Consider the following 13,985-nt stretch of genomic DNA (forward strand, 5'->3'; position numbering starts at 1 on the left):
TTGTGCATGTCAAAAATTGTTTACAAGAAGAAAAGGTCCATACTGATATGTTTGTAAAGTATTATATTGTAATTTCAACTTGGTTAATGCTGCTTTCTTATCTTCTATAACCTTCTGAAATTCCTTTTCCAACTCAGTAATTTGTTTCCAAACTTTCCACCAGATACTGTTTTTTTTTACTTTTGTAGAATAACTAATAATTTGACCACGCAAATATACTTCTAAAGCATCCCACATTACAAAATTACTATTTACTGAATTAGTGTTTTCAGCCAGAAATAAAGCAATCTGTTCCTTAATAAAAGTAATTAACTCTGGTTTCTTCAATAACATTGCATTAAACCTCCACCGGTAAGTTGATTGCAACTTAAGAACCTACACAAGAGATAAACAACATAGAATGATGGGATATAACCCTACTCTTATGTTCAGCCTGCACTACTCGAGCTTGCAAATGTGCCAGAATCAGAAACTATTCTAGAAAATGAGTCATGCCTAGATGAATAAAAAGAAAAATCCTTTTCTGTTTGATTTATTCTCAAAATTTTAACTAAATTCAAATCTTTCATCAAAGCTCCCATTTGTGTCGCCATCTTTGATTTCCTTATACTTTTCAGAGATTTATCCAATAATGGATCCAAAACAATTAAAATCTCCTCCAATCAAAATGTTTTCATTAGCCTGATTTAATGTTAAGAAAGCCTCAGATATAAATCGATCATCATCCACATTAAGTGCATAAATATTTAGCAATGTTCATGGTTCTGCAAAATTTTTGCAATTCACCATCAAAACACTATCAGCAATATCCATAAATGATTCCAAGTCAAACTATAGTTTCTTATGGATCAAAATCATTACACCCCTTGCCTTAGAATTAAAAGAAGCAATCATGTGTCCAACCCAATCTCTCTTCAATTTTAAATGTTCTTTTTCAGTCAAATGTGTTTCTTGTAAAAAAAGCAATATCAACTTTTTTTAAAATATATAAGCCAATACATGTTTATGCTTAATTGGATTATTCAATCTCTGTACATTAAAAGTTGCAAAATTCAATTAGACATTTTTTTTACCCTAACAATATAATCTTCACAGTATTATAAATATTGCTCCCCTTGCTAAAAAAAACATAGATAAAATAACCCTCCCCCTCTTATATATATTTTAAAAATCTCATTAACAAACTACAATAATGTAGTAACTCCCTAAAAATCTGGGTGTGGTAAAACCCACTAGTGGCAGATGACTATCAAAAGCTTCATCCACCCCCCACCCTCCCCCAGTCAAACTATTCCAAAGTACTTAATCAAACACATTCAATCCAGTGATTCCAATCCCAATTACTATTTCAGATCTTCAATATTAAGAAGACCCATTAACATTAATAGGGTGAATAAATTGTATTAAAATGAATATTTTTCCTCGTATTCAATATTTATTCCAGTCAATACCGCGTTTACTTTCAAAAGGTTTTTTCTAGGATTTGAATAAGGTGGTGAGGAAATTTGTATGGAAGGGAAAATTAGCTTAAGTAGCTTTACAGAAATTGACATGGAAATATGCATTAGGTGGACTTCAGTTATCTCACTTTCAAAATTACTATGAAGCTACACAGATGAAGTTTATTAGTAGAATGATGGATATTAATCAGCCTCCTAGTTGGGCCAAGGTGGAGTTAGCCTGTATTTCTGAATTTGATGTTCATCAGTTTATATAAAAGTGGAATTTGTATTTATTGCAGGGATATGATATGCCAGTATTAAAACATTTGTTAAAGATATGGGTTAAAAGAAATGAGGTGATAGGAACAAAGGGTAAATTATCAATTCAAACTCCATTATATCAAAATCAGCTTATTCCTTTTTCAATGTTTAATAGGTATTTAAAGATATGGTATTCTCAGGGTATAAAAGTGATTCAGGATTGTTTTGAAGAGGGACAGTTTCTTTTAATCAATTGAGGGAGAAATTTGGTATACCAGTAAATTCTTTATTTGTGTATTACCAACTTAGAGCTTTGATAAGGGATAATTATGGCAAAGAGATGAGTTTACCTGAGTTAACGAAATTTGAATCTTTGATTTCCTTTATACCAAAGAGAGGTTTTATTTCAGATATATATCGATTGTTACAGGAAACTATAGAAGAACCGAATTTGGAGAAATCTAGAAATAAATGGGAAAGTGATTTAACTTATGTTATACCTCAAGAGGATTGTGAGGTTGTGTGTCATGAAGGGGTAACTAAATTGACTAATGTAAGATATGGTTTGGTTAACTATAATTTTTTGCATCAGTTATATTTGACTCCTGAGAAATTGAAAAAATACAGATTTAGTAATTCAGATTCTTGTTTAGATGTGGGTCAAGTACTGGAACTTTTTTGGATGTAGTTTGGTCCTGTGATAGGGTAAAACCATTTTGGGAAAATGTCAGGTTGGTTTTGGAGAAATTATTTAAAATTAAATTACCATTAGATCCAGAGATTTTTTTTGTTGAGTTCTATGGTTTCGTTGACTGGTTTGGGGTTGGATAAGTTTCAAATTGCATTTGTTCGTCTGACTTTATCTGTGGCACAAAAATGTGTAGCAATTACTTGGAAAGACAATGTAGAGACTGATAAAGTCCGTTGGCATAATGAATGGAGATCTTGTTTATATATATATATATAATATGGAGAAAAAACATAATTTACATGATAATTACTCTTTTTATTAAAATGTGGTCATCTTATTTATAATATGAGTTTGGAAATATCTTAAAATACTGTACATGTTTTATGGGGATTTTTGGCTCCCCTTGAGAGGCCTTGCTGAGGGGGGGGAGGGAGGGGGGATTATTATATTGTATAAAAATCTTTTTTTCTGCTGTTGTTATTGATATTATGTTGTTTTTAAAAGTTTATAAATAAAGTTTTTTTTAAAAAAAGGTCCAGTATCATCATCAATCTACAACTAACCCACAAAAAACAATTACCAGACCCACATCTTACACCATCAGTATCTCAGAAGTCACTGTTGGCCATGAAATTGCCCATACATAACAGTATTGTGACTAGAACATAGTGGCTGAGAGCTCCTTCACAACAGATGAATCTTCTCTCAGCTCATCTATCTCTTAATTCTCCTCCATTAGCCACAAGGTTCAAATTAGAAGTTTATTGGCGTACCAATCATCAGGGGAATGTACTTCCAACATGCACAACATTTAAACTTGATGCCATTCATAACAGTCCATTTAACTGAGAGCAGTACTGAATTCAATATTTACCATCTTCACTGCTCACACAATACCATAGGTACAGAAAACCAGTAGCTCAGCAAACCTATTCAACACTACCTTCCATCAAGGACAAGTATCTCAATGTGGAGAAAACAGCAATTCCAACCTGCTCTTGAAATAATGTCAAAATGTTGGAAATCATCAAGGTCAATAGGGTAAACAAAGTGCCAACCTCCATATTCTCAGTGAAACCAGGAAGAACTGGCCATTATAGTGACCAAAACACACAAAAAAACATTCAAGATTGTAACTCGTATCAATTCTAAAAAATAAGAATAAAGAAAATTATTAAGCTGGACACATTTGGAGTGTTTCATCTTTCTGCAGGTTGGTTGCTAAAACTAAGCTTCTAAACTTGAAATTGAGGAATGAACAGTCAATGAAAATCAAAGATCTTCAGAAGCTTGAAATATGAAGTAGGAACAGATTTGCTGGAAACATTCAGCAGGTCAAGCAGCATCTGTGGATAGAGAAACAATAGTTAACACTTAACACCTGTCATCAGTGCTGACAGAGGTTGCTGTGTCAGGAACTGGCAATACTGTATGTTTAACTCTGAGGTTATGAACAAATACATTACTATTCAACTATCTTATGACTTAATAATCTCATCTTTTATGTCATAAAAATGTGTAAGGAAGCAGAACACTGCTGTGCAGTACCGTGTAGTTGTTAGCTGTATGTTACTTTTACTGCTGTTCCAGTTCAAATAATTGCAATAAGGTTTAGACTTAGACAAAATGCAAATAATAATAATTCATTCAGAAATACCTTAAAACTCTTGCTGACAAATTTTCCATTACATATGTGAAGCTTCCTGAGTGTAATGCACATGGTTTTGTTTAGGTTGTCTGCCTTTCCCAAACCCTCACACTTTATTTTGTTTCCACTTATCCAGGAAAATCCTTGTGTTTCTGGAATGTTGTTATTGTGACAGCTCGCCTGCCAGGAAATCAAATGGGCTCGGAAAATCTCGCCCAGTGCAATGTCACCTTCAGCTATGTGTGACACAGGGGTGGCTGGTAGCCCAGGGTTTTAAAAAGTGCACGGGTCTGTTGCTTTCCATTTGAACTCAACTCGACAACAACTCTTCATCTTGCACCGTGATACAGTGATCACATTGGTGACCCCAACTTGCCCAAACAGCTTTTGGACCCAAAATTGACACTCAGCAGTTTCCCTCAAACTGCCTGTGTTCTGGACAAATCAACCAGAAGTGTGGTTTGGACAAGCTGAGGATCAATTCCACATTTGTCAAATAGTGGCAGATGCCACTAAATACTACTATGTGGTAAGTGCCCTCAAACAAGAAATGGCAGGTTGAGTAGTCGACTTTCTTCGTGATGCACCAGATCACGGCAGGTATCTGGCTCTTAAAAGACCTACTTCTCTGCACACACAGTCTCTCTGGACGCAAGCAGGCTACACGACTCCTGCATATGGACGGCTTGGGTGACCGTACCATTCAACATGTTGGTGCTGGCAGGCGGTCAGAAACCTTGCTTGCTCTTTAAGCAAATCTTCTTAGAGCCGATGCCAGAGGATATATGCCTTATGTTGGCTGCTGAAGACTTTGCAGATGCTCCATGTGGTAGCTGCCCATGCAGATGTTCTGTGGTGCGCGAAGCAACAGGACGGGTGCGCCACTAAAGTTAGAGCTGCATCACACCCAAAAGACCAGGCTCCACAAGCACCAGCAACAAGGGCGCAAACGCCCAAATAAAGAAGTCACCGAGACAGACTCTTGGTCTTTTTAGCCATTGCTGACCACCGTGTGTGTTTCCCAGGAAATGCTAGGGCCAGTCATCACTAATGGCTACAGCAGCTGCCCAACATAACAGTCTGCTTTATGTATGGGATGAGATCTCCAGGGGCAAGTTTCTGGTCAACACAGAAGCTGAAATTAGTGTCTTCCCCCCTGAATGGATATCAGACTTGTACCAGGAGTGCAGGCCCAGTTCTCACAGCAGTTAACAAAAGTACGATCCATATGTATGGTATGCAAACCATACCCTTGCACCCTTGCGGTTCGGCTGCAACAAATTCTCTTGGAGGTTCACACTGGCTGCAGTCTCAACCTTTGCTTGGAGCAGACTTTCTTAGAGCTCACTTGCTGCTGGTAGATTTAAAGCAGTGTAGGCTGGTGGGTCGAAGACCATTTGATCTTTCCACCTAGGAGAAGCCAAACTACCCACCCCACATATGTACAACATTAATAAATTTGTCAAGGTTCTTGCGTAGTTCCCGGACATCGTTGCACCACGGTTTTCCATAGCAGCACCCAAACATGGAGTTTCATATCATATCCTGACAATTGGACCTTCACTTCACGCCCAAGCATGCCGACTACTGCCCGATAAGCTGTGCCTGGCCAAACAACGAATTCCTCAAGATGGAGGAAATGGGGGTCTGACAGCCTGTGGGCTTCCCCACTTCACATGGTGCCCAAGGCTACAGGAGACTGGAGACCATATGGTTGACCAGGCAGCTCAACGATGCCACCATTGCAGACCGCTACCCTGTGCCTCATGCACAGGACTTAACCGCAAATCTCCATGCAGCTAGGGTATTCTCCAAGATTAATTTGATCCTGGTGAACCCACAAGACATACCCAAAACTGCTATCATAATACCATTTGTTCTCTTTAAGTTTATGCATATGCTGTTTGGCCTTAAGACAGCTGTGCAGTGGGAGGAGTCACGTGATGGAGTAGTGGCCGGTCAGGGAACTCCAACCCTCTCCAGAAAAGTTAAAAAAAATAGAGAAAAAACAAAGGCACAAACATAAAAACCATAACAAAGTGAAAGTAAAAGTGTGGAGAAAATGGCAGCGAAGAAATAAAAACCAAAAACAACGGGAAGGACGGAGGAAGGTGAAGGCCTTACCAGTATGAGGAGGCCCGCTGTGGAGAGAGAAGCCCACTCCCTGAGGTCACTGGAAGCCCCGAACTCGGGACTACAAAAATGGCTCACGGAGCCAAATAAAAGTGCGCAACCGCGCATGTGCGAATCCTCGCGCATGCGCGATGCGCAAGACAAAAATAACACTGACGGGAGGGGGACCAGCTGAGGAGTAAATCTCCACAGCTGAAACAGACAACTACAAAACAACAAGAGGAAAATATAGAAAATAACGAGAACAAGAAGGAAGAGAATAAAAATAAGAAATCAAAGAAACAACAGATGACCAACACAGAGGAAGAAGACCAACACCAAGACACTTCTAATAAAAATAAGAAGACCAAAAATACCCAACAAAATAAAACAAACAACCCAACAAGAAAACCAGAAGAGACAGAGGTAAAGGACACAGATCCTGGAGTGGACTCAGAAGAAGAGGAGGAAGAATACAGAGAAATGGAAGATGAAGGGAAGGGCAAGTATATGGATTTTTTTTTAAAAAAAGAATATATGGAAACAGTAAAAGAATGGCAGTCACAAGAATTCAGTGAAATAAAAAGAAGAATAAAAAGTACAGAAGAAAAAGTGAATAGATTAGAGATGATCATGACAGATATAGGAAAAAGAGTAGACAAGGTGGAAGAACGAGTAACAGCCATAGAAATGGAAGTAGATGACTTAAAAAAGAAATTAGAAGAATCTGATAAAAAAAAGTTAAAGAGACACAGGAGCTGTTAGCTCAGAAGATAGATATAACAGAAGAAACAATATAAAAATAGTGGGCCTTAAGGAAGATGAAGAAGGCAAGAATATGAGAGAATTTATAAAAGAATGGATCCCCAGCGTCCTAGGAAGACCAGAATTACAAGAAGAAATGGAAATAGAAAGGGCACACAGAACATTAGCCCCTAAACCACAACCACAACAAAAACCAAGATCCATTCTAGTAAAATTCCTAAGATATACAACAAGAGAAAATATATTGGAGAAGGCAATGAAAAAAATAAGAGAAGACAAAAAACCACTGGAATACAAGGGTCAAAAAAAATGTTTCTATCCAGATACAAGTTTTGAACTCCTGAAGAAGAGGAAGGAGTTCAATGCAGCAAAAATGACCCTATGGAAAAAAGATTATAAATTCATGTTAAAATACCCAGCGGTACTTAAAATAGTTATTCCGGGGCAGCAAAGCAAACTATTCTCAGATCCGGAAGAAGCACGAAAATTTGCAGAACAACTACAAAACAGACAGAGGGATGAAGAGATGTAACAAGAACAAAAATGACAACAAACTATGTGTATGTATGTATATATATATATATGTATATATAAAAAATAGAGTATAGGTAAGAACTAAGAAGGGAAAGAAAGGGAAGAAAGGAAGTAAGGAGGGAATTAAGAGAGTGACCTTTGTTATATGAAGATTAAAATCTTTTCTGGGGGGGACTGGGTGGGGAAGAATAACGGTCACTGCGAAATCAGTTGACGTTTGCGAGCGGATCCGCAAATCCAAATGGAGAGGGGAGATGTGGTTGCCCGGCAAGGGACAAAGGGCAACTCAGAAAGGGGAGGGACTATTGGGGTTAAAGGAATCTTAGATATGAGAATAGTGGAAATATTTTATGTTTTAGAAATGTTGTCTTATAATGTGTTCAAAAAAAGAAAGCAGAAATGGAAAAGAAGGGAAGGTAGTGATGAGGAAACGGAAAGGAAAGATAAACAAAGTATGAAATGACTATGTTGAACTACATGACTTTAAATATTAATGGAATACATAACCAAATCAAAAGGAAGAAACTGTTAAATTTACTGAAAAAAGAAAAAAATGATATAGCATTCGTACAAGAAACACATCTAACTGAAGTGGAACACAAGAAATTAAAGAGAGATTGGATAGGACATGTAACAGCAGCATCATATAATTCAAAAGCCAGAGGAGTAGCTATATCAATCAATAAAAAAGTACCAATCAAAATAGAAGAGGAAATAATAGATCCAGCAGGGAGATATGTAATGATAAAATGTCAGATATATTCAGAATTTTGGAATTTACTCAATGTATATTCACCTAATGAAGAAGATCAAAAATTTATGCAAGATATCTTTTTGAAGATAGCAGATATGCAAGGGAACATACTAATAGGAGGGGATTTAAACCTTAATTTGGACTCAAACATGGATGAAACTGGAAAAAAAACTAACAGAAAGAACAAAGTAACTAAATTTATAATTAAATCGATGCAAGAAATGCAACTTTTGGATATATGGAGGAAACAACACCCAAAGGAAAAGGAATATTCATATTATTTGGGTAGACATAAAACATACTCAAGGATAGACCTATTCCTGTTATCAGCCCACATTCAAGGGAGAGTTAGGAAAACGGAATATAAAGCTAGACTATTATCGGACCACTCACCCCTGTTATTGGCAATAGAGCTAGAGGACATCCCACCAAGAATGTATAGATGGAGATTAAACTCCATGCTACTTAAAAGACAGGATTTTAGAGAATTAATTGAACGACAAATTAAAATGTACTTTGAAATAAATACGGAATCAGTGAAAGATAAGTTTATACTATGGGACACAATGAAAGCGTTCATCAGAGGGCAAATAATAAGTTATGTAACTAAGATGAAGGACTACAATCGGGAAACAGAACAATTGGAAAGGGAAATAACAAATATAGAAAAAGAATTAGCAATAAAGGAAGATACAACTAAAAGAAGAGAATTGGCAGATAAAAAAATAAAATATGAAACACTACAAACATATAAGGTAGAGAAGAACATAATGAAGACAAAACAGAAATATTATGAGCTAGGAGAAAAAAACACACAATTCTACCGTGGCAACTTAAGACAGAACAAACTAAAAGAATGGTATTGGCATTAAGGAAAAAGGACAAACAAATTACATATAATCCAACGGAGATCAATGAAAACTTCAGGGAATTCTACAAGCAACTATATCAAACTGAAAATGAAGGGAAAGAAGACAAAATAGATGAATTTCTAACTAAAATTGAACTACCGAAATTACAAACAGAGGAGCAAAATAAATTAATAAAACCATTTGAAATAGAAGAATTACAGGAGATATTAAAAAAACTACCGAACAATAAAACACCAGGAGAGGATGGATTCCCAATAGAATTCTATAAAACATTTAAAGACTTATTAATTCCTCCCCTCCTGGAAGTAATCAACCAGATTGATAAAGCACAAAGCATACTAGATTCATGCAAAACAGCAATAATTACAGTAATACCAAAGACAGGGAAAGATCCACTTGCACCAGCGTCATATAGACCAATATCTCTACTTAACGCAGATTATAAGATAATAGCTAAACTATTAGCAAACAGATTGGCCGACTATGTACCAAAAATAGTAAATCTAGACCAAACTGGATTTATTAAAAAAAGACGAACAGCAGACAATATCTGTAAATTTATTAAGTTAATTCATGCAGTAGAAGGAAATAAAACTCCAACAGTAGCGGTTGCTTTAGACACAGAGAAGGCCTTTGACAGAGTAGAATGGAATTATTTATTCAAAGTACTACAAAAATTCAGCCTACCTGAGAAATATATTAATTGGATTAAAGCATTATATAAGGGGCCATTGGCGAAAGTGACAGTAAATGGATATATATCAAAACAATTTAACTTAAGCAGATCAACAAGGCAGGGATGTCCACTATCTCCCTCACTGTTCGTGTTAGCTATAGAACCACTAGCAGAACTGATAAGAACAGAAAATAAAATAAGAGGGATAAAAATAAAAGAGAAGGAATATAAAATCAGTCTATTTGCAGATGACGTTATAATATACTTAAGAGAACCAGAAATATCAATAAAAGTATTACATAGGAAATTGAAGGAATATGGAGAAGTATCAGGGTACAAGATCAACGCAAATAAAAGTGAAGGAATGCCAATGAATAATGCGGATTTCACAAAGTTTAAGAAAGAATCGCCATTTAGATGGCAAGCAAAAGCAATGCGATACCTAGGTATACAACTAAATAAAAACCTCGGCCATCTATATAAACTCAATTACCATCCATTAATGAAAAAATTACAAGACGACTTAGAGCATTGGAAAGACTTACCACTAACACTGATAGGAAGGATAAACTGTATTAAAATGAATATTTTCCCAAGGATACAATACCTATTTCATTCATTATCAATACACCTAACAGAGAAATTCTTCAAGGAGTTAAAGAAAATAATAAGGAAATTCTTATGGAAAGGCGGGGGGAAACCAAGGATAGCACTAGATAAATTAACAGAATGGTACAAACAAGGAGGCATACAACTACCAAACTTTAAGAATTATATAGAGCCATACAATTAAGATACCTATCAGATTTTTATCAAACAAGGGAAAAACCAGATTGGACCAGATTAGAACTAGATAAAATAGGGGAGAAGATACCTGAAAATATACTATATAAATGGGATGAAAAATTGGTGCAACGTAGGAATTCACCGGTATTGCATCATCTGCTCAACATTTGGAAGAAGATTCATGTAGAAAGGAAGAAAACAAATTATCAACTACCAAAACTAATATTGACGCAAAATCAGCTAATCCCTTTCACAATAGATAACTTTTCCTTTAGAGAATGGGAGAGAAAAGGGATCAAAAGAATAGAAAATTGTTTTTCGGGAAATAAATTATTATCCTTTGAACAAATGAAGGATAAATATAATATAACTCACGATACAATGTTTGCATACTACCAACTGAAAACCTACTTGAAGGACAAATTGGGAAGCAGGCTGAGGTTACCAGAAGGAAGCAATTTTGAATATGTGATTACAGACACAATGATAATTTAAAAATTTGTAACAAACATGTACATCAAACTGCAAGAAAAGGAGAACGAGGAAACAAACGGTAAACCTAAACAAAAATGGGAACAAGATCTAAACATAAAGATAAAGAATGAAACATGGGAGAAGCTATGCTCCGGAACTATGAGAAATACAATAAACACGAGGTTACGCATGATACAATATAACTGGATACACAGGCTATACATCACACCTCAAAAGTTAAATAAATAGGACCCAACAGTACCAGACAGATATTTTTGCTGTAAAAAGGAAACAGGAACAACAATTCATGCAATTTGGACATGTGAGAAAGTGGAAAAATTTTGGGAAGATCTAAACCAGATATTAAACAAAATCACAAAAAGCAATATACCAAAAAACCCAGAGATCTTCCTCCTAAATAATATAAGAAACAAAGAATTTGGACTTGATTTGGATGGAGCACAAAAATGATTTGTTATGATAGCCCTAGCTGTAGCAAAAAAATGTATTATGTCAACCTGGAAATTAGAAGACAACTTGAGAATACAACAATGGTACATAGAAATGAATAAATGTATTCCACTAGAAAAATTAACATATAATTTAAGAAATAACATTACAATATTCAAACAAATATGGGAACCATACATGAAACACAATAGAGAAATCCTACCATGGACTTCCACCACCTAAAATGACAGAAGGAGAAGATAACGAAAAGAACTGACTCAGTAAAAAAAAAAAAATTCTTGTTTATTTTTATTCAGTGACAACATTGTTTAACGGGTATAATGTATCTTATAGATTGAACTTCAAATAAATGGAGAAGGGGGTGAGGGAGGGAGGGAAGGGAGGGGGAAAAGGGGGGAAAAAATGACATTATATATTTAAGAAGAAAAATGTCTGTATATATCTTGGTCAATATAGTTTATAGTGTGAAAAATAAAAAAATTAAAAAAAAAAGACTGCTGTGCAGTTATTCCAGTGGCTTATAGACACGGTGGTGTGAGGAATGGACTTTCATCACCAGACACTCCCTCAAAGAGCACCTGCAGCACCTGTGTTTACTCTGCCACCGTCTACAACATTTCGGTCTAACATTAAACCCTGCAAAGGGCAAATTCGGGCTGTCCTCAGTTGATTTTTTTGACTCATCATATCAGCAGCCAGGGTGTCATCCCATTACCAGCTAAATTGGAGGCCATCCTCAAATTTGCAAAACTGCTCACAGCAGGGTTTCCAAACCAGGGGTGCGAGATAGCATTCCAGGGGGTGCGAGATAACATTTCAGTCTTTTTGTTTATATTAAGGGTACTGTCCTATATATTCAAGATAAAAATATCAATTTTTTTTAAATTTAAAGTCCAAATTAAAGATGGGGATGTCCTCTTTTTTATCTATTCAATAGAATTAGATTCTCTATGAATTTTAGCGTGTTTTGACGCACTGTTTCCTTTTAAATGGCATCGCCCTATAACTTTTTTTTAATCGGGACATTTAAAATGGGGGCCAAACTTGTTGTTTCATGTTTTGTAGCAAATTACATTCAATTTTTATTTCTTATTATTTATTTGTGTTATGTAAATTATAAATTAACCCTTCATTATGTCAAAGAAAAGGAAATGAAATGATGATTATGTGCAGTTTGGTTTCTCTAGTACCGGAACAACTGAGGAACTGCAAAAACCCCAGTGCATGCTTTGTGACGCTGTCTTTTCAAACGCAAATTTGAACCCATCTAAGCTGCAGGAACACTTCAACAACCGGTGGATCAGATGTTGCAGGCCATGATGTTGAATCATTTAAAGCTAAAAGGGCCCGCTTTGATTCTCGAGCAACCCTTCCAAAATTAGGTTTTATATCTGCTGACAAACCACTGCTGATGGCTTCATACCACATGGTGTATAAAGTAGCCAAATCCAAGAAGCCCCATACAATTCCAGAAGAGGTAATAAAACCGTGTGCATTAGAAATGGCAACAATTGTTCAGGGAAAAGAAGCCTCAAACAAGCTTAAATTAGTGCCGTCATCAAATAAGGTTATTCAGAGCCGAATTGGTGATTTGAGTTTGGACATTTTGGACCAAGTTATCGCAGATATCTGGGCTAGTCTCTTGAAAATCTCTCTCCAGTTGGACGAAACAACTGATGTTGCAAATTGCAGTCAACTCATCGCATTAGTGAGGTATGTCCATGATGGTATCATTATGGAAGATTTCCTGTTCTGTGAAGATCTAAAAACAACCACAAAAGGAAAAGATGTCTTCCAGTGAGTGAAGGACTTATTTGCAAAATATGACCTAGATATCCAAATTATTGGTTCTGTGTGTACCGATGCTAGGAAATAAATCAGGATATTTTGCACTGATGAAACAAGAGATTCCGCACTTGCAAGGTACCCACTGTTTTCTTCATCAACATGCTTTGGCATCAAAAACATTGAAAGAGGTCCTTGACACTTCTGTGAAGACCATCAACTGGATAAGGGGTCGTGCTTTGAACCACCGCCTCTTCAAGTTGCTTTGTGAAGATTTTGGAAGTGAGCATTCAGTTTTGGTTTCTCACACAGAAGTCCGCTGGCTGTCACGTGGGAGAGCTTCAACGCGCTTCTTCGAACTGCGAGAAGAAGTCAAAGCTTTTCTGAAGGAATGTGACTATGATCTGCCTGGAGAAATGGAATCACAAGAATTCAACCAAATGCTAGCCTATTTGAGTGATATTTTCACTCGTATGAATGACCTGAGTGTATCTATTCAAGGGAAAAACATAAACATATTGAAATGCTGTGAAAAGTTAAATGCTTTCAAAGAAAGGTTACATCTTTGGTGTCGATGAGTTAAAAGAGGGAATCTTTCAAATTTTCCATCACTCAAAGAAATGGTTGATGACGATGAGTTCCTAATTCCAAGTGTGTGTGTGTGAAGAAATTGTGGATCATTTGGAAATACTATCAAAGTCATTTGATGGATAT

The sequence above is a fragment of the Narcine bancroftii genome, chromosome 4 (genome assembly GCF_036971445.1).
Source record: "Narcine bancroftii isolate sNarBan1 chromosome 4, sNarBan1.hap1, whole genome shotgun sequence".
Taxonomy (NCBI): domain Eukaryota; kingdom Metazoa; phylum Chordata; class Chondrichthyes; order Torpediniformes; family Narcinidae; genus Narcine; species Narcine bancroftii.